Below are 26,543 nucleotides of genomic sequence, written 5' to 3' on the forward strand. Positions count from 1 at the left end.
TCCTACTATTGAGACAATACCCTACTGAGTACTCTCTCACTGCCCCAATAATTAGGAAGCTGTCCTATCTGGCTAGTGTGAATAGACACTATTCCCAATCCTATGGAAGCCTCAGAGACTTGCAGTCCTTTTGGAATATTATTTCCCTGGCCCTGAGTAGTTTCCTCACTTGGATGTAATTTGTTGAAAACTCAAAGGGAATCCTTGGCAGATCTCTTAAGTTCTCTCTATTATAGGTCTCTGCTATCTGGCACTCTGCCCTTTGATGTCTAGCCAAATTGTTTTCTCCCAATTCTCTAGATTCTTAATTCCATCTCCTCAACTCAGGAAATCTGTTAGATTCTGTGTGGGTTCCCTCTTTTTGCACTGCAGATAAGAAATTCTCTCCAGGCAATAAGCCGGGGTGATTGTGGGACTTGACTCATTTGTTTTCTATCTTTGAGGGATCACTGTCCTTCATTACCTGAAATCCAGTATCTTGAAAACAGTGGTTGCACATATTTTATCCAATTTTTAACCATTTCAGGCAGAAGGATAAATCTGGTCCTCATTACTGCATACTGGCCAGAAGGAGACATTCTTCCATTCTTAACGTATACATATGTGTGAGTTCTCTTGACAGGAGAAACTCTATTTACTTTGTAGAATATCCTAATGTGATTTCATTAACCCTACAAAGGTGTAAAATGACTCAAAGATAATTAAAGACGGATGATGGCTATAACCAGGAAAACTTTAAAAGGTCATTATAAAAGTCTGGATAATGAAGACTTTGTTTAGAAAGCTGACTTTCAGGAAGAGTAAATTATTACTTCTTTATTATTAAATGATTAATAACTTCTAATGTACACTGATTTGTGAAACATTAAAGCTCTCCATTGTACATTAAGGTATCTATTTTGTACAGACTTTTATACATTCATCAACACATAACTAATTCTCACACACAGAGTGTGACTCGTGGAGTCAAGAAGGCAGATTTTTAAAAAATAGAAAACACCTACCATCAGCCGATACTTTTAACCAGAGACTAAGGTAATTTTCCCTTAAATAAAGCACAAAAATGAATCTAAGATAAGCATAAAATGTTTTGCGAAGAGAGGACAACTGCACTAATGTTGGTTAACCCTGGTGAGCGTGACTGTCTACAAATACTTCAGTGCTCTGGATTGTAAGAAACAGAAACCATTTCCTGCTACTTAAGAAGAAATGAAACTCATTTACAAGCAGTTCATGCAGCTCAATAACAAAAAGACAAACAGGGCTTCCCTGGTGGCGCAGTGGTTGAGAGTCTGCCTGCCAATGCAGGGGACACGGGTTCGAGCCCTGGTCTGGGAGGATCCCACATGCCGCGGAGCAACTGGGCCCGTGAGCCACAATTACTGAGCCTGCGCATTTGGAGCCTGTGCTCCACAACAGGAGAGGCCACGATGGTGAGAGGCCCGTGCACCGCGATGAGGAGTGGCCCCCGCTTGCCACAACTGGAGAGAGCCCTCCCACAGAAACGAAGACCCAACACAGCCAAAAATAAATAAATAAATAAAATTAAAAAAAAAAAAAAGAGAAACAACCCAATCCAAAAATGGGCAGAAGACCTAAATAGACATTTCTCCAAAGAAGATATACAGATTGCCAACAGACACATGAAAGAATGCTCAACATCATTAATCATTAGAGAAACACAAATCAAAACTACAATGAGATATCATCTCACACCAGTCAGAATGGCCATCATCAAAAAATCTACAAACCATAAATGCTGGAGAGGGTGTGGAGAAAAGGGAACACTCTTGCACTGTTGGTGGGAATGTAAATTGATACAGCCACTATGGAGAACAGTATGGAGGTTCCTTTAAAAACTACAAATAGAACTACCATAAGACCCAGCAATCCCACTACTGGGCATATACCCTGAGCAAACCATAATTCAAAAAGAGTCATGTACCACAATGTTCATTGCAGCTCTATTTACAATAGCCAGGACATGGAAGCAACCTAAGTGTCCATCAACAGATGAATGGATAAAGAAGATGTGGCACATATATACAATGGAATATTACTCAGCCATAAAAATAAACGAAATTGAGTTATTTGTAGTGAGGTGGATGGAGTTAGAGTCTGTCATACAGAGTGAAGTAAGTCAGAAAGAGAAAAACAAATACTGTATGCTAACACATATATATGGAATCTAAGAAAAAAAAACAAAAAAGGTCATGAAGAACCTAGGGGTAAGATGGGAATAAAGACACAGACCTACTAGAGAATGGACTTGAGGATATGGGGAGGGGGAAGGGTAAGCTGTGACAAAGTGAGAGAGTGGCATGGACATATATACACTACCAAACGTAAAATAGATAGCTAGTGGGAAGCAGCCGCATAGCACAGGGAGATCAGCTCGGTGGTTTGTGACCACCTAGAGGGGTGGGATAGGGAGGGTGGGAGGGAGGGAGACACAAGAGGGAAGAGATATGGGAACATATGTATATGTATAACTGATTCACTTTGTTATAAAGCAGAAACTAACATACCATTGTAAAGCAATTATACTCCAATAAAGATGTTAAAACATATATATATATATAAATGGATGGAATAAAAAAAATGGATATTAGGAGGCTCACAGAACTGATGTGAAAGTAGGTTGAAAGCAAGATATTTGGGAGGTTACACCCACTGCTAAGTCATGCCATAAGAACAACCTGAGTGGGGGGTCTTTGCTGACACAGCTGGCATAAACTTTACTACCAGTGAAGAATTCAAGTCACCATTACTTCTTCGTATCACTCACTCAAGTTTCAAAGTCTTAGGCAAGAGTATCTAGTTGGGCAAATCTAATTTATGCGCCTGCATCCTTGCTATTGGAATTCAGAGAGAGCATGAAACCCTGCTTCTCTCCAAGACTCACTCAGTGGTGTTTTTCCTAAACAAAGAGGATACGTTCCGATGCTGGACAGCAAATAAAACAACTAAAGTGCACTGTATCTGTCTTTTGGGGACTTTCATTTTTATTCTGTTAGGAAAAATTGACCAAGACTTGGTCATGGGGTAAAGGGATAACTGAGAACCCTTTCTGTGTAGTGCTAGGCATTATTTAGCACTGTCCAAGGGTTATCTGATTTTCTATGGATTTCTACCTTTGTTCCCCTTGCTACGTGCCGTTGATTTGAATAGTTCATAATTCTGTAAAGGTAGAAATTAATTGCAGAAAATAGTAATGTAACTTGTCCCGTAGCAATGCAAATGAATTATTCCAACAGTACAAATAATTTCTATCTAAAAGAAATAAAAGAGAACCCCAAAGTTGTAGTTTTACTGGCTTGTAGAACATTAACCACTTTCTAAATCTAAATTATCAATCTTATTCAAACATCCTTTCTTTCAGTTAATATAAACACTTCAGTGTTTCTCCAGTTCACTTTCAACCAACTTTCCCATCTTGTTAGTTCCATCATTAATGTGTTAAATATGTTTTTGAAACGTGTTCATTTTATATTCGTATAAGTCATGCTTTTAACTTTTTGGAATTTATACTTTGATAATGCTTTCTGCCACTATCAAAATACCCAGCTTCAAGAGATACCTTGCCTCTCCTACTTTCCCTAGCTCATTTGTGGGCAAAAAAGTATGTAAAGAAAGACATCTGTTCTCCTTAATACAACTAATAAGACACACTAAAGAATAGTTTTAACTTTAAAAAAATCTAAGGTAAAAAGAATATCAAATATTCAGAGGCAGGATGGCATCATGATTGAGAGTGCAAACTCTAGAGCCAGAATAGCAGCTATTTACCAGCTTTGTAACCCCAGGCAAGTGACTCAACCTCTTTGCATCAGTTTCATCTTCTATAAATTTATGATAATAAAATCTACTGGGTTATTATGAGGATTAAATGACTTAATACCAACAAAAATCTTAGATTAGAGCCTGAAGCATAGAAAGTGCTATATAAATATACTTATTAACTATATTATATTATATATTATATTATTAAGTATAGTTAATATTATTAATGTTTGTGCTTCAGGTCTGCAAAGTACAGACTTATAATCCTTTAATAGTCAGTGATATCACTTTCCAAACACACATTGTATCTACCATTTCGCGCTACTGTAGTTTGTATTTTCCAAAGGAAACATTCCAATAGACAATGCTATTTCTCTTCTTATTTACTACTTTAGAATGTAACCTTGGCACACCCTTATCAAGAAGTAGTATCTAATTATCCTTCCATTGAACCTAGGCTGGTCTTAGTGACTTGCTTGACCAATAGAATATGGAAGAAGTGACATTCTGTGATTTCTGGGGTTCAGTCATAAGAAGTCTTGGAACAAATACTATTGGGATGCTTCTCTTTGGAACCCAGCCACCATGCCCCATGAAGCACAAGCCACATGGAAAGGCTACATGTAGGCACTGTAGTCAGTTGCTTTAGTTGAGTTCCCAGCCAATTGCCAACTATGTAATTGAGCCATTTTGGATGTTCACTTAATTGAGCCTTCAAATGGCTCCAGCCCCACCCTACTCCTATTTGACTGAAACTGCATGAGAAATCCGAAGCAAGAAACTCCGAGCCAAAGCCAGTCAACCCACATAACCATAAGAGATAATAATAAATTGTTATTTTTAAGTCACTAGGCTTTGGGACAGTTTGTCATGGAGCAATGGATGACTAAAACACACATCCTGGGCTTCCCTGGTGGCGCAGTTGTTGAGAATCCGCCTGCCAAAGCAGGGGACACGGGTTCAATCCCTGGTCCGGGAGGATCCCACATGCCGCGGAGCAACTGAGCTCGTGTGCCACAACTACTGAGCCTGTGCTCTAGAGCCCGTGAGCCACAACTACTGAGCCCGTGTGCCGCAACTACTGAAGCCCACGCGCCTAGAGCCCATGCTCCACAATGAGAGAAGCTACTGCAATGAGAAGCCCGTGCACCGCAAAGAAGAGTAGCCCCCGCTCACCACAACTAGAGAAAGCCCACGTGCAGCAACAAAGACCCAACACAGCCAAAAATAAATAAATAAATAAAATAAATTAAAAAAAAAAACCTACACATCCTTTTGGTCTCCCTGCCATGTGGTTCCAAGAACAAGACCATCTTACTTTATCTCATCTGCAAGTTGATCTACCTAAATCATTATGCATAAGCAAAAGTAAACTAAAATTCTACCTGTTTCAAACCTTTAGTCCTCTTGGACTTAATCTAGAGAGTCTACAAGTTCATAGCTCATTTACAGAACAGTAATTTTCAGCATAAATATTTGAAATTAATGGGAAGTCTTGAAGTACTTCTTAGTTTAAGGTTTCCCCTCCTTTCAAGAATTCTAAATTGCCTTTTAATCGAAGTGACCCTGACTGCTACTGAGTTCTAGGATTTTTTTAAAACCCTACATGGGTTAAAACTGAAAAATGTACCATTTAAAAGTTGCAAGTAGTTTTATGCCACTTTAGGAAAGTGTGAGCATTTGATTATCCTTTGTGGTAGATGAACCTTTGGTCCAGAGTAAGGAAAGCCAATGGACTTTCAATTAGGCAAAAGTATTGCAAAGACTCCTTTCTAAAAACCGGGAGGTTTGAGACTGCCACTCCAAGGAGCTCAGTTTTCCATCAACAATGCAAAGTTTCATCTCATGGGTGGGCAGTGATAGCTTTGCAGATAATATTATCTTTAAAGCAGTGATTCTCAAACTTGAAACCATTTTTAAAAGAAAAAACTTACCGGAAATCCTCAGCACTGTTTTAAATTATTTTTATTAAAAAATATTTAAACATGTACAAATATGTATTGCATGCCTACTGTGTGCCAGTCACTGTTCTAGGCATTGGTACCAGACTATGTCCTTGACCTCAAGGAGTTGATAAACTGGTGAAACTATGATAATAAGTGGACTAGACCATTTATTTTTACACATGATATTATTCAAGACAGAAAATGCAAATTTGGGGGAATGTATATATGCTGCACCACTGTAATCTGTTGTTTTTGGAAGACTAAAGGGCAAGGCACATGTGTGGATGGAGGTGGAATTGCCCTGTAAGGGAGTTGATGTTCATGCCGTCAGTTGTCCTGGAAAAGGGTCAAACCAGTGGTGGGGAAATGGGGACTCAGAAAGCAGCCTTACAGATGAGGTGAAGATACGCTCTCTCCAGGTTCTTGGCAGTCAGATCTGGACTGTGAGGCAGTTGCCCACAAAGTCCATTCTGCATTGGGAACGACAGACACAAGCATTTTAAGAGCCTATAAAAATGTATGAAAATTGGGGGGAAATTATTGACTCCAAAATAAGAAAACTGCTAAATTAATATTAATAGATGTTTAATTAAATGCCTACAAAATGTAACATTGTGTCAACAGCACTGTTAAAATTAGTATTCATTAAAATGTCATTACATTTGGAAATTAATTGGTCAGATTATCTCTTTTTGCAAGAATTCTCGAATATGAACGATTGCCAAGAAATCATTGCCAGTCATAAATTAAATGAGTTGCAAATAATTTCCAGAGGAAACTTACAAAAATCCTTTCATTCAATTAATATTAAATTAATGTGGGATATATGTTTATGTCAATGTGCTTGATAGGAAGTAGAGTATGGTCTCGAAACATTTGAGAACTTACAGGCAGCAAAGGACTTAAATGCTGAACAAAGATCTGGTTGCCCAAAGTCTTCTGGGCCACAAGGGGTGTAGGTGCTTTCTGAGGTATTGAAGCATGCCAGTTGTTAAGTAAGGAGGGGTATTAGCAAGGGTCCACCGGGGTCACTTTAAACCCATACACTACCTCTGTGTGATTTAGAAAAAGGTGATCCTTCCAAGCAGCTGCAGTCCCAGCCAAAGCACAGAGCATGATAAACTGGAAGTGGACTAGATTTCAACCTCTATGCATCTCCTGGGCTAGACGCTCTTATTCAGGACACAATGTGCACATGTACTCAGGGCAGCCATGAATACTCTGCTGTGGAAGTGTCTGAGTTTGTGTAGTAATTGTTGGCTACTCCATGGCTCACCTTCCCTCCCATAGTTCTGAAACCTTAACCAAATGTTCATGGAAAGTTTTGGTCTGGTCACTGTTTTGCTGTAGGAAACTGATGGGAAGAGCTTAGGACAAAAAGAAGAGCAGGAGTCCTTTCTCTTAGCTCAGAATGACATAACCAAAGATAGCTGCACACAGTAACATGGGGATATAGTGAGAGTCATTGGCAACCAAGGCAGTTTAGGCAAGAGCCCAAGAGCATGGAAACCCATTACTGAGCATGAGACAGCATACAACAGAGCCCTTAGAAATAACTGGACGACCTGTTTGAGCACAGCACATGATAATCAGATGATTGGTACTTAAAATGAAATTCAAATTTATTTTGTAGTCACAGGTTAATGAAGCCAAGGTATTGATACTATGATAATAGCTTCTTTCCTTCACAGAGGCTCTAGTCTAACAAAAAATTCAGGCAGAAAAAGAGAATGTTAGACAGAAAATAAAAATAAAAGTTACTTTCCCAACTTAAGTTCTAACATACTAATAATTATTTTAAATATAAATAGACCAGTTAATTTAAACCTAAATACACCAATCAAAAGAGAGATTGGCAGAATGAATAGTAAAACATAACTCATCTATATGCCATTTGTAAGAAATTTACTTCAAATTCAACAACCTATAGGTCAACAGTAAAAGGCTGGGAAAAGATATACCATGCAAATGTTAATTTTGAAGAGCAGGAGTGATTAATATCTAATAAGGCAGACTTCAGAGAAAAGGAAATTACTAGAGACAAGAAGGGCACTAAAAATGATTAAAGGATCCATCCACCAGGAAGACATAATGATCCTGAATGTGTACTCACCAAACAACACAGTCTTAATAAACATGAAACAAAAACTGAGAGAGCTGAAAGGAGAAACAGAAAAATCCACAGTTATAGTTGGGGACTTTGACACCCTCCTCTAACCAACTGATTGAACTGGGAGACAGAAAATCAGCAAGGACACAGAAGATCTGCAAAACAAAATCAACTGACATGATCCAATTGCCACATATAGAGCACTACAGTCAACAATAGCAGAATACATTTTTAAACGCCATTCATGGAATATTCCCTAAGATAGTCCATATCCTTGGTCGTAAGACAAACCTAACAAATTTAAAAGAACTGAAATCTGACTATAATGTGTATTCTCTGATCATAATGGAATCAAACTAAAAATCAATAACAGAAAGAAAACAAGACCAATCTCTAAATATGTGGAAAATAAACAACACACTTTTCCATAACCCTTGGGCCAAAAAGAAAGTCTCAAAGGAAATTTTAAAAATACTTAGAACTGAAATTAAAAAACAACACATCAAAACATGTAGAATATAGCTAAAGCAGTGCTGAGAGGGTAATTTATTGTACTAAAAAGCTTACATTAGAAATGCAGAAAGCTCTTAAATGGATCAAGAAACTAGAAAAAGCAGAACAAAGTAAACCCAAAGTAAACAGGATGGAAATAATAAAGATAATAGCAGAAATAAATGAAATTGAGAATAGGTAAACAATAGAGAAAATTGATGAAACAAAAAGCTGGTTCTTAAAAAAAAAAAATCAGTAAAATCGATAAGCCTCTAGCAAGACAGACAAAAATGAAAAGAGAAAGGACACAAGTCACCAATATCAAGTATGAAGCAGAGACTATCACTACAGATCCTGTAGCCATTAAAAGGATAAAAAGGTGATATTACAAAAAACTTTATGCACATAAATCCTACAACTTAGAAGATGTGGATCAATTCCTCGAAAACTACAAACTACCAAACTCAACCAGGATGAAACAGATAATATAAATAGTCTTACTACCGTTAAAGAAATTGAATTCATAATTTAAAAACTCTAGAGAAAGAGATCTTTAGGTCCAGATGTTTTCACTCTCCAGTATTCTACCAAACATTTAAAGAAAACTTAACACTAATTTTACATAATCTCTTCCAGAAAATAGAAGAGGAGGGAACACTTCCCAACTCATTTTGTGAGTTGTCTTATCTTGACACCAAAACCAAAGACAATACAAAAAGGGTAAAACAATGAATATTTTAGGGTATTCTGTTGGCTTTGCCTACATTAAAATGCTTCTTTTCCATTTACCCAATAAGATTTAGGGATGTAAATTTTAAAACAAATTTGCCTTTCTAATTTAGAGACCTAGTTCAACTCCAGAGAAAATTATTTCTAAGAGAACATACCAAGAATCCTATTTTTTGTTAAAGAGGCAAGGAAAAGAAGAAACATCTTTCCAAAAATTCAATGATGTTCTCCAAAACCGTCCTGTGAACAGCAAGACCCATAGAACAGTAAACAGTGAAATGAACCTGGGAAGGAAATTTCACAAAGTTAATTTCTTATTTTTGGCCAGCAATGTTCATGGATTCACTAATCAGTCCCCCATGAAACCCTCCTAAAATCCTCAAAATAGCTCTCTGCGTCAATGGCATATCACAATTTTTCTCAATTTGTTTGGGTTCAGGATTACCATAAATTATACACAGGAAAAATTACACAGAGAGGGGGAAAGGAAACTTAATTTTATCTCAGCCATGAGGGATACTTCTAAAAGAGACAGCCTTGGTTCTTATTTTCCAGTTACTCTAAAGAATCTTAAGTTTGTGAGACTGTTCCAAAAAACATCACCCCTGACTTCAGAGAACATAGCATCTAAACTATCGCAAGAATATTGGCATCAGCCCTAATACTTAGAGCAACCCTGGTAAGAACAACCCACAGCCTTTTCTACTAAAGCCATTCTGCTACTCTGCCTTAGTACCTTGTTAATAGACTCCAATAGCCCAGCTGGGCTTCCTTTAGCAAGAGCAGTCATGGGCTCAACCCACAGGGCCAGGCACCCATCCTTTTCACAACATGATTTCTTTCAGCTCAGCCATAGCACCTGAGGCACATGTTTTCCTTGAAAGTGCCTCTGTGCAAAGCAGGTGAATTTATTCTCTGAAGAGTACACACCAGACTGTTCAACATTCTTCTACAGAAATACAAGATTGGGTTCTGAATCTGTGCAGATGCAATCATCCCAAACTTCATAAAATAACTGCATAATTTCAATGTCACACATCTAACACGTTATCTATTTAACATTTAGTGAATGGAACCTGCCTTTGGATTTCGGGAGGTGAATTTGTGGATTTTAGTAAGAAATATCTCTGAACAAAGGCTGCACAGAACCACAAAGGCAGGCAGGCATTCAATCAGAAAAACTAAGTCAGTGCTAGAGGGGCCACGTCATCACCTACTACGAGGCCCCTGGGAAAAGTACAGAAATGTGAACAAAGGGTACCTCTTACAGTGCTGTCAGGGTGCTTAGAGATTCTGTAACAGAGCTTTAAGGGTGGGTTTTGAAAGAAATGATCATGGATTTTCTGCCCCTTTCTTTATAAAACCTGATGTAATATAAATTTTAAATGGATTTTGACCACAGTTTCCCATAGCCTAAGGGTGAGCCTTTTTTGAAAAAGAGCAGCCATATTTTCAATATTTTACTGATGCTTTGCATTAATCATTTAAAAACACCATCTCTGGGCTTCCCTGGTGGCGCAGTGGTTGGGAGTCTGCCTGCCAGTGCAGGGGACACGGGTTCGAGCCCTGGTCCGGGAGGATCCCACATGCCGCGGAGCAACTGGGCCCGTGAGCCACAACTACTGAGCCTGCGCGTCTGGAGCCTGTGCTCCGCAACAAGAGAGGCCGCGATAGCGAGAGGCCCGCGCACCGCGATGAAGAGTGGCCCCCGCTCGCCGCAACTGGAGAAAGCCCTCGCACAGAAACGAAGACCCAACGCAGCCAAAAATAAATAAATTAATTAATTAATTTAAAAAAATAAAAAAAAATAAAAAAAAAAAATAAAATAAAAACACCATCTCTGCTTCCTTTGCCAAGGGCCCCAGTTCTGAATGTAGAAGACAAAGTACTACAACAACAAAAACTCACAGGAAAAAAAATTATAAAAACACTAACCCAGCAGTAATTCTATGGATGGTAGAGCGGGGTCCCAGGTGATCCATTTGGAGCAATGAAATGAAAGCCCGCACTAGTGAGGGAACAGACTGGTAAATGACTCTCAGCAGTGGCACAGAAGTGCACTTCAGAGGGTAATTCAAAGGGGAGGGCATGGGGGTCACAAGGCTCTTCCCATCTGACAAAGTGGTGGCAGTGCAAGGCCTAAAGGACAGGACATCTGCCTGATTATTGTGCAATGTGGTCATTGGCCAACATGCAGCATTTAGGGGTTGTTTTCGGGAGGTGTGGGTGACGGTAGGGGATGTGAGGCATGGCGTGTTTCGCTTTTACAATTAAGAAGCCAGAAATATTGTATTTTCTGCTTAGTTATTATCACTGAGCTAAGGGCCATCTCATAACTGATGATCAAAGCTCCCAGAAAAACAAGGTATACAATCAAGCATTCTGAGCGGTGGGGAAAAAGGTCAAGGCAGGCTTAACCTCTTGGGTTATTTTTCCACCTCCATGGCCTCTCTCTTCCTCATAAGCTCTCCAAGCACCCCAAGCTGTGCAGCTGGGGAATCTGGCGGCAGGTTAGGGTAATGGGAAGAGAGTTTGTATATATGTGATTTGCAAAACAACTGTCTCGTCAAATCTCCTAGGTGCCTTTCTCCATGGTGAGCAATTGAATATGGATCCTGGTATGTTTCATAATCTAGTAAATGCTTGGAACTCTCAGGTCAACTTATTACCCTGTAAGTCACAGTACAGAATAGTAAAATCTGGTTGTTGTGTCTACCTCAGTGCATTTAAAACCATGAGCAGGACTGATACCAAAAACTATTTTGTCCTGCACTCTTAGGGCACAGGATTTCTCCACTTCAAATTTCTTAGTGTGAAAAACAGAGGCACTAGTATTCCACATGCTCAAAACTTCACCGGCCAATTTAAAATTCCAAATCAGGCTTTCCCCCCATGGACGCCTCACAGATTACTCCTCATTTCATAAACAATTCCAGTGTTATTTCAGGGCCTCCAAATGCTTTTATAGCTTCGATGGAGTCTTCCAGAGAGTATAATTTTACCTCATATTCTTCTAATGACTTTGCTCCTAGCTTTAGTTCCTCCAAGTTCATTAAGTCAGATTTTTTTTCCTCACTCTGCACTTATTAATTGTGAAATTACCTGACTTGAAATCTCACCTCACCCACTTCACTTCCATTTGTGTTCATATCCCATTTAATAATTCCAGAAACTAATTTCTAACGTGCAGTTGCAAATTCCTCTGCCTTCTAGTAGTGGGGCTGAAAATATGCTCCCCAGTTTACAAGTCCCTTTGGACCAAAGGTGCTATGAAGCTGTAATGAAATTGCACAAATACTGCAGTAACGTATGTGGAGGAACTGGAAGGGGGATATCTCCTGTCAACATAGAATGGAAGGCGAAAAGTTAGTTCCATATACATAAGTCCTGCTACCCACTGTTTTCCTGAAGTTATAGGTTGTCAATTTTTATAAAATTGTCCAGTATATTTTTAAATTGTGCAGTTATGTTTTTCTAGGTGCATCTGTGCTTCACAGTGTGTTCTCATAATTAATTTCACCTTGCACAGCATGCACTGTCTTTGGCTTTATAATCCGTTTTCCATTCCCTACCTATCCCTATCATTACACATAGAAACAGGAAAACCTATCTGTGATACAACACCAAAGAAATACACTTGAGGCTTATATAATATGCTGTACTACACGGGCTTCTAGTCACTTTTTCACTATCAGGAAGCAAAAAGCTGTGAACAGTGAATTAGCAGGAGGGGGGGGATATTTTTCTCAAAATTTTCTCTTCCAGATCATGAAAGTAAATGTAATCGTCAAGACCAAATTCAGGAAAGAAATTCTGGAATAAAAACTATAGGGACACCAAGACTATTTGCTGCTTCCCTGAAGACAACTGTCTTCCTTGGAAACCATTATATATGTTAAACAATAGCAACTAGTTTTTATTGAGCACTTACTATAAGCTAGGAATATGCATTAGGCACATACACCATAAATAACCCACCAACCCTACAGGGAAGTTACTTTTGGATCCATGTTATAGATGAGGCAACAGACAATACCCTGTTGAGGTCTTAAGTTAGTAGAGGACAAAGCTAGGAAACCATAAAGTCTTACAGTTAGTATGAGACAAAGCCAGAATTCATACCCAGGTCTGTCTGCCATCAAGGCTTTTTTTTTTCTCTCTGCCACAGTTAAGATATATCTTTTATCAGGAAAGCCAGTCCAGCATATTTAGCTGTAACTTTTCCACCACAGATATCGGTTACTCAACTTTAAAAAATAGCTGTGTAAAGAACAGTCTTTTTTAATAGAAATTGTGGCAAAAGAGGCTCTAGAGAAACAATCCCTCTAACATGACCTGAAATGTGAAACTAACTGACAATTCCTTAAGTGCCTGTGGCAACTGCCAGTTACTTTGTGAAAGCAGATTCCATACAGTTGCTGCCATGTTGTCCCCAGGATCTCGAATGGAGTTTCTCAGAAGCCAATGCTAACTCTGGGCCCTGAGAAATCAGTATGCATTAGTCACAGAAGCCATGTGGTCAATTCTCACCACCAGTAAATAAATTTCCCAGAACAAATCTTCCCTAAGGATTGAAGGAGGAAAACCATAAGAAGAACAACAGAGTTCTGAAGGCAAAGCAATCCAAGTAAGACCAATACACCCCAGTAATCTTTGAGACGACATCCATGCATGAGAGAGTAGCACAAGTAACAAATGTTTACCAAACTACCCTCGGTTTTCAAGGACAGTTTAACCATACCCATCACCAGCAGAGTTAACTAGGAAAAGATTTATTATATTATACAAATGTAATCAAAACGATTAATTATCAAGTGAATCACATTTACCCAAATGATTGCAAGTAGTTTAAATGTTTTGATATTGAAAAATTAGCCCTCTGTTACCCAGAATATTACATGACATGAAATATCTCTGTGATGATGCCAGACATCACAACTGAATCTAGATGGCAGCGATGGTAGTACCCTGACTCCTGGCCTAGGACTCCATTTTCCTTTCCTTGATGCTGGATGACCAGCCACTTCAGTGGGAACTCCTCTGCCTGCTTTCCCTGACAATGAAATGAGGCCACAGTTGAGAAATTGCTTTTTAAAGCACCCAACAAAACAAACGTGTATGAGTTACCTTTTTAAAAAAATAGAAACTTGTGTCTGAAAAGCAGGGAAGAGAAGTCTCTAAAGGCCCACCTTCCTCTACTGCGTACCTTCCCAAATCCCAAGAATGTGCCCAGGGACCTCTGATTAACAGAATACAATTCAATTCATAGTGAAAGGGGTATACCTGAGAAAAATTACATTTGTTTCTCCTTTTCTATGTTCATTTCTTTTTTTTTTTTTAACTGATAAATCTACCCTTTAGTGGGAAATCTTAACACTTTTCTCAATGATTCATTGATTAAGCAGACAATAAGGATACAAAAGATTTCAAAGACACGATTAACAAGATACGACATATACATATGTATACAGAACACATATTTTCAGACATACATTAAAAAATTACAAAAGTGATCATATGGTAGGCCAGGAATAAAATTTCTAAAATTTTTAGAGAATCAGTATCACACAAATCTACTCTCTCATCACAGAATAAATTAGCTTAGGAATCAATTACCAAAAGATAGCCTTGAAAGAAAACATGTTTAGAAATTTAAGAAACACACTTTCTAAATGACCCATGACTCAAAGAAATCATACTAGATATGAGAACACACTAAGTTCAGAAGAGTTATAAAAATACTATGTAGCAAAAGTCATGATGTAGCTCAAGCAATACTTAGAGAAAAATCTATATACTCTTAAAGCAGAGGTATAGTTATCTCTGCTCATTTCTTAAATGTTCTTTTTCTACTTTCTCCTTTACAGCAGCCATGAACACTTCACTTCATCTGTGGGCCCACATGGCTCATTTTAACTCACCCTTTGGCTTGGACTTCATTAAGATTTCCCATTTCATTTATCATTCTGTCCACTGGACCTGAGACAAAAAGGTCTCTTTGGGTATGTTCTGAAAATGTTACAACTATAATACCCTTCAAGCAATATATGAATAAAACTACTCAAGATCATGTGCTTCAGATGCACAGATAAAATATACTTCTGAAAAAAATGACCTTTTAAGGATTCAACTGTCATACATATTGGCATCGGAGATTCATGAAAAGACCAGAAATCTTGAAGATGTTGGTGGAATTCAGAGGATTGGGTTTTGAATTCATGTTCCACCACTTACTAGCTACATAACCTTGAACAAGTTACATTATTTCTGGAAACCAAATTTCCTCATCTACTAATAGATATTAAATGAGCTCCTTGCCTCAAAGTGTTGTTAACGGGATTTAAAAGAGATGATGTATGCTTATCACACATCTTGGCATTCTGTAAGTGCTCAATAAATGTTATTTGCTAATATTTCCATTAAATGTAACCATAGCATTCCCTGGTCAGTTTGTATGTATGGATACAACTTTGAATGCCTGCCAGGTTTGGATCAATGAAAAATTAGAAAAATCTTGGCAAACAAACTTTCATGTTTTGTCTATGGCTTTCATGTGTGTGCTCAGCCCTCAAGTTTCTCTTAGGTAATCTAAAAGAAGCTCAAAGTCTCCATTCATTTAGGAAGCATTCACTGAGGCCCCAGTGTGTGTAAAGAAAGAAAGGAAAAAAAAGATTCAAGAGTTTGCCACCATGTTTACTCCCAGTGATCCAACTGACCACAGTGAAGTCATCAAATTTCTGGCCAACTTTACACATTCAAGTCATTTAACCAATCTGGCCATGTGGTGGTCAAGTACAATTAAAAATCCTAAATCATTCATGACACAGCACTATAAATTCTGTCAAATATCAGCTGCAGGAAAGTGACTCAGAAATCAGTTGGACTAGAAACCACTAGATGAAAAAGAACAAATCTCACTCCTTTGAAAAAGGAACACAAGAAAATATCAAGTTGATTTCTAAACAATTAAATTATTGAAAGTGATATATAAATTATAGTATAAAAATATTTCTGCTGTGAACTTGTGAATAATTATATAAAATTAATAATAAAAATATTTAACTTTTTATTTCTACAGAGTAAAATTCTCCACCCTTGTATTACAGGTTTCATTTCTGATAAATAATCATCATTTCTTATTTTCATCAGGTTCATGAGCATTTGCTTGATCACCTCAGCTGCAGAGTAAACTGCTGCTAATTCTGATGTGGGCATTTTAATTTTTGTATAACTTTTTTTTCAGTCAAAGTTAGAAATGATTAGAAGTGTTATCATCCTATCTATGCAACTTGTTTCAAATTGACATCAATGTAACATATCACAGTCATATAAACAAAAGCACTAAGAGCAGATAGGTAATGCAAAGAACTTCTCAGGCAGCAAAAACAACCCACTGAATTTTGGTTCTTCCTCCAAAAAATGATTGTTTTTTTAATTTGCATGTAAATAGTGTCATTTGAAAGCCCCATATGTGCAGAATGAAACAAGTAGGCACAGCTGGCTCCTGGCCATAGCGGATGGAAGGAAACCAATGAAGCAGTTAAGCATCAAGCTGAGGGGCTTACACCTGCACACACATGCACAGACGCAGACTCTTTATAAATATTACCTGATGTTGATGAACTACTCAGTTTCGCTGGGAATCTCAGATGATAGGTGACACAAATGAAACTGTTAACAATTTTGTACACAATGACAAGACGGATGTGTTCTTGCTGCTCCGTTAAAATATGGAAACACACTGATTTGCACTTGCACGTACACAAATCATCTCAGACTTCCTAATTTCATGACTCTCTCTCGCACCAAAGGGCTTTCAAAACCATGCCCAAGTGTCCACAGAAAACACCTTGCTACAATCTCCTAGCAACTGTGAGGATTCATGAAACCATTTTAAAAGGTATTCTCAGTGAGAGGTCATCAACCTGACCTTCAGAAGACCTGTGCCCCTTCCCCAGAGCCCAGCACTGCAGGGCTCCGCCTCGCCTGCTGGGGAGGACGGACACTGCCTGCCGACCAACTTGCAGGGCGAGGGGGCGTGGGGCTCATTCGTGCTCCCTCTGCCCTTGCCGTCTATTATTCTGTGCTTAGTATTTCCAAAGCAGGCAGGCCAGCTGAACCCCTCCCGGGAAGTGGCCCTGGGAACTGGCTTAGAATGAGATAGGACATAAGGGTCAAAAGGAAAACAGGAACTTTAAAATGTCCTGCTCCTCACTTTGCACATGAAAATATATTGTTATTGGCTAGCTGTGTGTTCTTATGCCAGTCACCTAACCTCTTTGCACTTCGGTTTTCTGATCTGCAACGTGATAGGACTGAAACTCTAAGGTACCTTCCAACTCAAACATTCGATGAGGAGTAACAGCAAAGTATTCGATGCCCATAAAACTTATGCAGAGCTATCTGGGAGGAAAAGCCTCTGATGAAAAAGACATTTTAAAAAGCACAGAAAAGACCAGTTGCCTTATGAAAATGGAAACCAATAGAGAAAAAAAGTAACTAAGCCCCAAATATAACATGTTGAACACTGTATGGTAAATATAATTATTGGTCTCAATTTGTCCAATAATTAGCATAATAATTATGGAATAATTAGCATGATATTAATATTAATATTAGCATAATACTTTGTCCAATTTGTGTGGTATTATATGTCCTTGCCATATTCTGGTAGTGTGTGGAATGTACTGCCACACCCCCTGAGCTTGGATTTGGCCATATGACTCACTTTTTGCAATGGGATATTGGTAGAGTAACACAAGCAGAGACTTAAAATGGGTTTGTGCATTTGGGTTGCCCTCCTGTACTTCTGCCACTTCCACAGGGAAATATACTAAGGTAGTCACTGTGCATTCAGTCTGAGCCCCAGACGAGACCCATGCAGCAGCCCTGAACATAGCCTGATGCTACCTGAGTCCAGGGGAACACCACAGACCCATGAGAAGGAAAAAAGTACTTCGTTGTAAGCCTCTGAGATTTTGAGGTCGTTACACAGCATCGTTACAAGAAAGGCTGACTGACAGACCCTGCAAGGAAATGACATATAGAGAATGAAGAAAATGCCTAGAGAACAAGATAAACACCTAACCATCTATATAGAAATCACAGAACCAGAGCCAAGTGTACTCAACACAGTCACAAGCGTGTCAAAATGACTGTGACATCAATTTGAAAACTGCACACGAATTACAACAGTATCTTCTACACTCAGTTTTTCGTTTTTTGGTTTTTTGTTTTAGCAGTCCACACAGTTTATTCAGCAATAGAACAGAAGAGAACTTCCATCATGACAGACAAAAGGCGGATACAGGGTAGATCTCTGGGGTACATTCTTTAAACAGACTAACAAGGGACTTTTTAACAACATGTGGCAGGCATGATTTGTCACATACCAACAGCCATTCATTCCTTACTTCTCCCTTCCTAAAAGAGCTCTGATTTTATTAGGGGAGATAATGTGCCCTACCCAGGCAATGCCAACTCCATTCCCCTCTGCCAGGTTTCCCAGGCCCCCTTGTGATTCAAGGATGTACGGGAAAAATCCTTGCTGTAATGAGATGTAAGAAAATATCTGTGAGGGACTTTTGAGAAACATCTTCTTCCCCAATAAAAGAAACAGACTTGAAAGGAGAAAGCTTTTTGCTCCCTTCTTCCAGCCTTTGATTGGGATTGAAATGTCTGCAGCAGCAACAAGCTACATCGTACTCGTTGAGAACTGTGAGGACAAAAAGCCAATATGATAAGGATCCCAAAGGGGAAAGATAGAAAGAACCTGGGGCCTTGAGAAAATCGAGTTGCTACACAAGCTCTGGATTATCTAGAATCTTAAGTGGAATTTTTAAATTGTTCAGTGGCCTCTGAGATGTTTTCAACTGCTTTTTCTAAGTTTCTTACCTCAACTCTAGTTCCATGATTCTTATGAACAAGTGAAGGCCAGAATGAGACCATTGTCAGGTAAGACCTTCTTAGTTCTAAGAAAAATGCTTCCACTAAACTGTTCATAGTATATCTGGAGTCAAGCTGGGTAACTTCTTTTGTCACCGATCTCCTAGGACAGGTACTTTTCCATTGCCAGGGGAGGACATTCTACGTTCAGTCACCACAAAGACAGGATAGTATTTGCTTATGCAGAGCCAAGGAGATGTAGACAGAGGCATATCTGCATGCTTTTATGTCACCTATATCGGTGTTGCCTGATTGAATGTGATTTCTCTGACAGTGACCAGTTATCGATCATGTCATACCCACACTGAGGATGAGCTAAATAGAGCCAATGATGAATAAATAGTTATATATGAATAAATGTTATATATATATATAATTATCACTGATTAATATATGAGGTAGAATTTAGAACAATATAGTTTATTATTAAAATGTCTAGGGCTTCCCTGGTGGCGCAGTGGTTGAGAATCTGCCTGCCAATGCAGGGGACATGGGTTTGAGCCCTGGTCTGGGAAGATCCCACATGCCGTGGAGTAACTAGGTCCATGAGCCACAACTACTGAGCCTGCGCGTCTGGAGTTTGTGCTCCACAACAAGAGCGGCCGCGACAGTGAGAGGCCCACGCACCACAATGAAGAGTGGCCCCCGCTCGCCGCAACTAGAGAAAGCCCTCGCACAGAAACGAAGACCCAACACAGCCAAAAGGAAATAAATAAATAAATAAATAAAATTAAAATGTCTAGTTGTTTTACTGGAATAATCTAGAATTCAGCTACAAGGATGCTTTCCCACAAAAGTTATCACTAGAATATAATGAAAGTACACACAGCATGGGGCTTCTCCTCCAGGACTACCATGTCATAATAATGTCAATAATTAGGCTGTGGAGATTTTTAGGAGTAAGCTAATTCCAAAACATAGGAAATATGGATTAGTCAGGTTCTAGATGAACAGTCTGGCTTGGAATGCTGATTAAATTCATGCTGAAGAAGAGATCCACAGACCCTGGAAGCAGATCCAACAACAATTTAAGCAGTTTCCCAGAGCAGTGACAGTCTGGATCAGATATAGAAAGGAGTCATTTTTCCATCTTCCTTGGGCTACTAGTACACAACCCTCTAGAGTCTCCATGATTTTTACTTTAAGAAAATTTTAAGTTTAAGAAGTTATTTGCTTTGGCCAAGTTTTTTGTTCAAGGTTTTGTCTGTTCTGATCAGGATTAACTGTAATGCAGGGTTAAAACCAGCAACTCTAGAGTCATATATCCTTTTTCTAACCAGTGGAGGACCCAGAAGAAATGGGTGGCAAGCTTTTTCAAAGGTCCACCTGGTAAGATTTGGGGGAGCCCCCTCAAGTGGGAAAGACCAAGGAAGAACAAGGCTTCTATTAGCAAGATTATCAGGATAACACTCAGGGCAATAATCAGCTCTGTTAATACGGTCTAAGAATACTTGGCAACATTCATTCTTAACCAGTTCAGTTTGGTACAACCAATGGTCTAGTTCTAAACTAGGGAACCATTGCTGTCCTCAGTCAGGGCAATGTGAATTATCTGAGAACATTGGGACCTAGAGAGACAACACAGAAAGCAATGTAACTGTAAGAGGCCACAATGACAAAGAGAGACACCCAAACAACCAGTCCTATTACAGGTTTGGTTTAGCACTTTCTCAGTCCAACCACCATTACTTGGAGAGGGTAAAATTTGGCTTGCACCTCTGTGCAATTCTTCAACATTTCGTTGTCTATTTTTCACTCACTTGGAACCCAGTCTCTGAACTCAGGGACTGACCCAGTCTATGTTATCAGTCACTTACTAGCAGCACAGATCTCAGAATAGCTCCTTTAAATCCCAGCTTCTCAAGAAAAGATAGGGTTCTAGTCTAAGTTAATTATTTTTTCTTGTGTGTTATCAGCTGGTGGTATCATGCAGAGGCACCTGGCTTACTCTGCTTTGCTGGTAAGTTATCATGTCTGCTTGGTGAAACAGAGGAGCTGACAGGTCCAGTGGGTCTTTGGTGGGCACTGGCACTCTTGCCGTTGCAATACACGTACCCAAGTCTTAAGGCCTTGGCACTTGATAGCGATGTAGACGGGTCAGGAAAACCTGGCAGAGTCCTCTTGAGTGTGGATCCAATGAAGTCTTTCTTGGGAGGACCTTAATCAGGACCCAGTCACAGGGAAATAGCCGCTGTTGAGTTGGTTGAAGGGTCTGGGAATGCTTCACACACTTACAAATTCTAGCGGGGTTTTAAATCATCGACTGTCAATGTCAGGAAAGCCCTTCGAGTGTTCTTTCCGCTCCACAACGCCGAGCTGCACCCCTCGGACGCGGCGGAACAGAACGGCGTCCCCGTCCCTTACACTCAGTTTTAAGTGATCCTAATTAATGACCCTAAATGGTTAGCTTGATTAAAAAGAGTTAGACCTTTATTGGGAAAGAGGTAAAATTGTGGAAAAATCTAAAAACTCCTGAAACTTCATTTAGATGAATTGGTTTTCACAAACTACCACATACTGTACTGTCTTCCACATCGTACTCAGCCTGGGGATGCTGCAGATATTTATCCCCATAAGCCATGAGGCTCTCAAGCACACACCTTTTTTTTCTTTAAAAATGGACTTTAATTTTTTAAACTTTTAAAATTGAGATCATGTAACATTGTGTAAGTTTAAGGTGTATGTGTTGGTTTGATACATTTAGATATTATGTATGTTTATTACCCAAACCCGTAGCTAATACCTCTATCATGTTACAGAATTATCATTTATTTTTTTGTGATGAGAACAATTAAGATCTAGTCTCTTGGCAACTTTGAAGTTTATAGTACAGCATTATTGACTATTATTCACTATGCTTATTTAGCTACTAGCTGTAAACATCATCTTAAACAACATCTCCCCAATTCCCCCACCCCCCAACCTCTGGTGACCACCATTCTACTCTCTGTTTTTATGAGTCTGACTTTTTAAGGTTCCACATTTAAGTGAGGTCATACAGTATTTGTCTTTCTTTGTTGGATTTATCTCACTTAGCATAATACCCTCAAGGTTCAACCATGTTGTCACAAGTGGCAAGATTTCCTTCTTTCTCAAGGCTGAATAACATTTCACTGTATGTATCTACTACATCTTCTTTATCCATTCATCCACTGACAGACACTTAGGTTGTTTCCATATCTTGGCTATTGTGAATAATGCTGCAATGAACATGAGTTTGTGGCAGGATCTTAGTTCTGCAACCAGGGATTGAACCCAGGCCCTCGGCAGTGAGGGTGCAGAGTCCTAACCACTGGACTGCCAGGGAATTCCCACAATTCCTTCTTACATATATACCTAGAGTAGGATGTTTGGGTCATTTGGTAGTTCTATTTGTAATTTTTTTAGGAACCTCCATACCGTTTTCCGTAATGACTACTCCAATTTACATTCCCACCAATAGTACACAAGTATTCCCTTTTCTCCACCCTTCTCCAACACTTGCTATTTCTTGTCTTTTTGATAATAGCCATTCTAAGATGTGTGAGGTGGTATCTCATTGTGGTTTTGATTTGCATTTCCCTGGTGATTAGTGATGTTGAGCATCTTTTCATGTACCTCTTGGCCGTTTTTATGCCTTCTTTTGAAAAATGTCTATTCAGGTCCTTTGCCCACCTTTAAGTTGAATTATTTGCTTTTTTTTTGCTATTGAGTTGTATGAGTTATTTATATAGTTTATATATTAATCTCATTAGATATATGGTTTGTGAATTTTTTTTTTCCATTTTGTAGGTTACCTTTTCAATTGTTGTTTGCTGTGCTGTAGCTCCTTAGTTTAATGTAGTCCCACTTGTTTATTTTCATTTTTGTTGCCGGAAGCACACACCTTCTCAAGAGACAATGTTTCAATTTCTCCTAGGATCCAGAAGCTACTGAGTTTGAACAAATCCACTTTACAGAGAAATGTGCACATATCTGTCTCATAATTAAATAATGTAATTACCATGTTGCATCTGAGTTTTATGCTGCTCTGTCTTTTGGAACCAGAAGTCCTGCTCAGGCAGGTTTAGAACTTTTATAGTAAATGCACCAAAGTCTTAGTTTTGTTTAGCAGACTAAGCAGAGAGGAGGAGAGAATAAATGAGGCAGAGAGGATAAACTCCCAAAACTCAGTAAATATCAGAGCACCAATCACACTAATAAGGGTAAATGATCTGTTATTCTATACCATTCGATAATAGATTATGTCGCCAATGAAAATAGTTTGTGAGAAGTTTGTGACAATTTATAAATTGCTTATGCTGTAATATTAAATGAAAAAAGCAGCATATAAAATAGTATCAATAGTACAATCACAACAATGTAAAACGAAAGTGCACTAGAAAACCAGATTTGGAATATTCTCAGGATTGTTAACACATTGTCTTTAAGTAATAGAACATTTGAGTGATTGTTTTCTTTTTTTCTGCATTACCAGTATTTTTCATATTGAATATGTATTACTCAAGGTATCTTTTGAAATTACCTTTTCTAAATTACAACTTTATTCTTTCAAACTATCATTCCCTTTTTGGTATACTTTGTTATGGCTTTTTCCACACCCTTACCAAAAAAGGGGAAATGCAAACTAATATTGCAGTAGAGTTTATGTATTTATATCTGACCTTCAGAAGTCTTGTTAATTACCAACAACACAAATATTTGTCCCCACAGCTAAAATTAGAGCTGCAATTTTTTCAAACCTAATGTTAACCAAAACAATGAAATGACATAATCTCTAGAAAAGAGTCGACAGTGCCTTACAGCGTGGTCATTAAAAATGAAGCTGCCATCTTATTATTACAAGACCAGGGAAATTTTGAGATTACATAGGACATGGAAATACTGTGTCCCAAAGACACACTAGTCATATCTCCAAATTTGTCATTATTTCAACAGAATGGACTGGTCTAATTCAAAAGTCATATTTAAATAAAGTATAAATATTATAATGCCAAAAGAATAATTAGCATATTCTTTATCCCAGAGAGCTTCAAAGATGTTAATAGATTACCATGATCTCTGTTTCTTCAAAGACAAGTAGAAAACAGAAATATGAAATCATTTTCCTAAGATCACACAGAGTAAAACATGACTGTGCTAGACACTTAACTGATTTATGAATGTTTCCTGAGTATGTCACTAGAATCTTAAAAATGTTACCACTGGGCTACAGAGATACAATGTCTTTTTTTTTTTTAAATCAAAATTCCCATATTGCAAAAGTAATTTTGTATAAAGCAATAGTGTTTTCATTTCCAAAGCAAACTTTTGAAAAAAATAAAACTACTTCCCACCTGGCTTTGTGAAGAACTGCTACTAATAACTACTGTTAAACAGTTTGTAAAAATATGACATGCTATTTCCTTGTCTGGTAATGATAAGCTTAGCAGACCAAAGCATAAATAAATAACTGTGCTATTGTTTTTCAGCTTCAGAAAATTACACATGCTATTACTAGTTGGTAATTTTGTGTAGGCTATGTCATTTTACAAGCATATCTTTAAAAGATATGGAAAATAGATTATTGGCAGTTTGTGAAATTAACGATGAAAGACTACTGTGTCGGGGCTTCCCTGGTGGCACAGTTGTTAAGAATCCGCCTGCCAATGCAGGTGACAAGGGTTCAAGCCCTGGTCCGGGAAGTTCCCACATGCCGCAGAGCAAAGAAGCCCATGCGCCACAACTACTGAGCCTGCGCTCTAGAGCCCGCAAGCCACAACTACGGACGCCCGCGTGCCTAGAGCCCGTGCTCCGCAACAAGAGAAGCCAACGCAATGAGAAGCCCACGCACCGCAACGAAGAGTAGCCCCCGCTCACTGCAACTAGAGAAAGCACGCACGCAGCAAGGAAGACCCAATGCAGCCAAAAATAAATAAATAAAATAAATAATAAAATAAGTAAATAAGTTGAAAAAAAAAAAAAGACTACTGTGTCTCACTTCAAAGATTTACCTAAATATCTAGGAAGGCTCAGGAACAATTTTGGAAGTTTGCTTAATGTTAAATTCTCTTATGATCTGAAAGTGCCAAAAAATAAGAAAATTACCTCCTGTCTATTCCAACACACACACACACACACACACCAGTTGCATCACAGCAACTAAGATCACCCATGAACTGATTTTTTTTTTAAGCAGGGGCTCCACTACTTTTCTTTTTCTTCCTGATAAAGAGAAAATACCTTAACTTGCCCACCACCCCTCCCCAGTTGTCTGTGGGTGCAGCAGAAGCCTCACCAGGAAGAATGACAGGTTCGTGCAGGAGACTCCAGTGAGTGATGCCATATATAGTTAATTAATGCCATATGTAGTTAATTAATACTAGTGCAGACCCTGTAAGTCATATGATTACAAAGGAGACCAAACAATAGGGCACCCTAACAGTTTGGGCCTTTATTAGAGAGAGACAGTTTTCCCCTTCATTAAAAGGAATTTTTCCTAAGCACACTCTTATCCCTGAGGAAGAGGAGTGACAAGTGCGGATTGTTAAATTCGGGGCAAATGGAAAAGGCAAGCTCTGCTCCATGCTCTACTTTCTTTCTCTTGAGAGTATGCCTGCTCACGCTGGGCACAAGTTCTCTCTGTTCCTCCTCGTGCCCGGAGCCTCCCCTGGGCGGGCCTCCTGTTCCCCCAGGGGATTCCTGCCCCAGCCCAGTTAGGCAGTTCTGTCTAACTCAGGGGTTCACAGCTGTTAGCAATCCATGAGGCCAGTACAGCCAAAGCCATTACCTTTACTGGCTTCTGACAGTAAACAGGAAATAAATGGTCCCTGTCTTTGCATTGTTCTATATCTCAACTTGTTCAGAAACCAAGCCTCTTCAAGTACCAGTTTTAGGGTGATTTTATTCCAATAATAAGTATAGCAAATCACTATACTTACTCTTAGAAAAGGGCTTTCATTCACTGCTGATTGATTGGCAAAAACTCCAAGTCAAATCTACTGCCTGATTTATAAGGAAGCCATCGATCACCACATGAGACACAGTCCACACTTGAATTATCTGCTTACCAACATCACAGTTCTGGCCATAGCACTCTACAATGACTTGTGCTATTATTTATTAATGCTTCTCTTTTAAAAGGCTCATTGTTTTTTACTTTAAAGTATGATGCCAAATGGAAACTACTGCAAAAGGAAATTGAGTATCACTTGTCAAAGATTAACACCAAAAACATACATAGCACTTAGTCTATGCCAGGCTTTATAAATATTACCTCATTGAATTCTCACCACAATCCTATGAGGTAGGTACTGTTACTGCTGTCGTTTTATAGATGAGAAAACTGAGGCATAGAGAGATTAGGAAATTTGCTCAAAGTCAGGTAGCTAGTGAGGGGCAGACTTGGCTCTGCACCAGGTGTCCTGGCTCAAAAGTCAGCTCTGACCCACCTCAAGTACAGAAAGTGACTATAAAGACAAAGGCAGTGAAAAGAAGTCAATGCTCTCACAGTATAAAAATAAAAATGAAATGCAAAGCATAATAACCATTTAACAAAAATGCACACCTAAAAATTCTAT

General features: G+C 38.7%; 1 protein-coding gene and 1 pseudogene across 1 annotated transcript in view; both read right to left on the reverse strand.

The window, feature by feature from the left end:
- SLC35F4 (solute carrier family 35 member F4) overlaps positions 1–26,543 on the reverse strand; it is a 270,105-nt gene that overhangs the window by 163,347 nt on the left and 80,215 nt on the right. The window lies entirely within an intron of this gene.
- On the reverse strand, positions 20,172–20,567 carry LOC132360646 (torsin-1A-interacting protein 2-like; annotated as a pseudogene).

This window comes from Balaenoptera ricei, chromosome 2 (assembly GCF_028023285.1).
Source record: "Balaenoptera ricei isolate mBalRic1 chromosome 2, mBalRic1.hap2, whole genome shotgun sequence".
Lineage (NCBI taxonomy): Eukaryota > Metazoa > Chordata > Mammalia > Artiodactyla > Balaenopteridae > Balaenoptera > Balaenoptera ricei.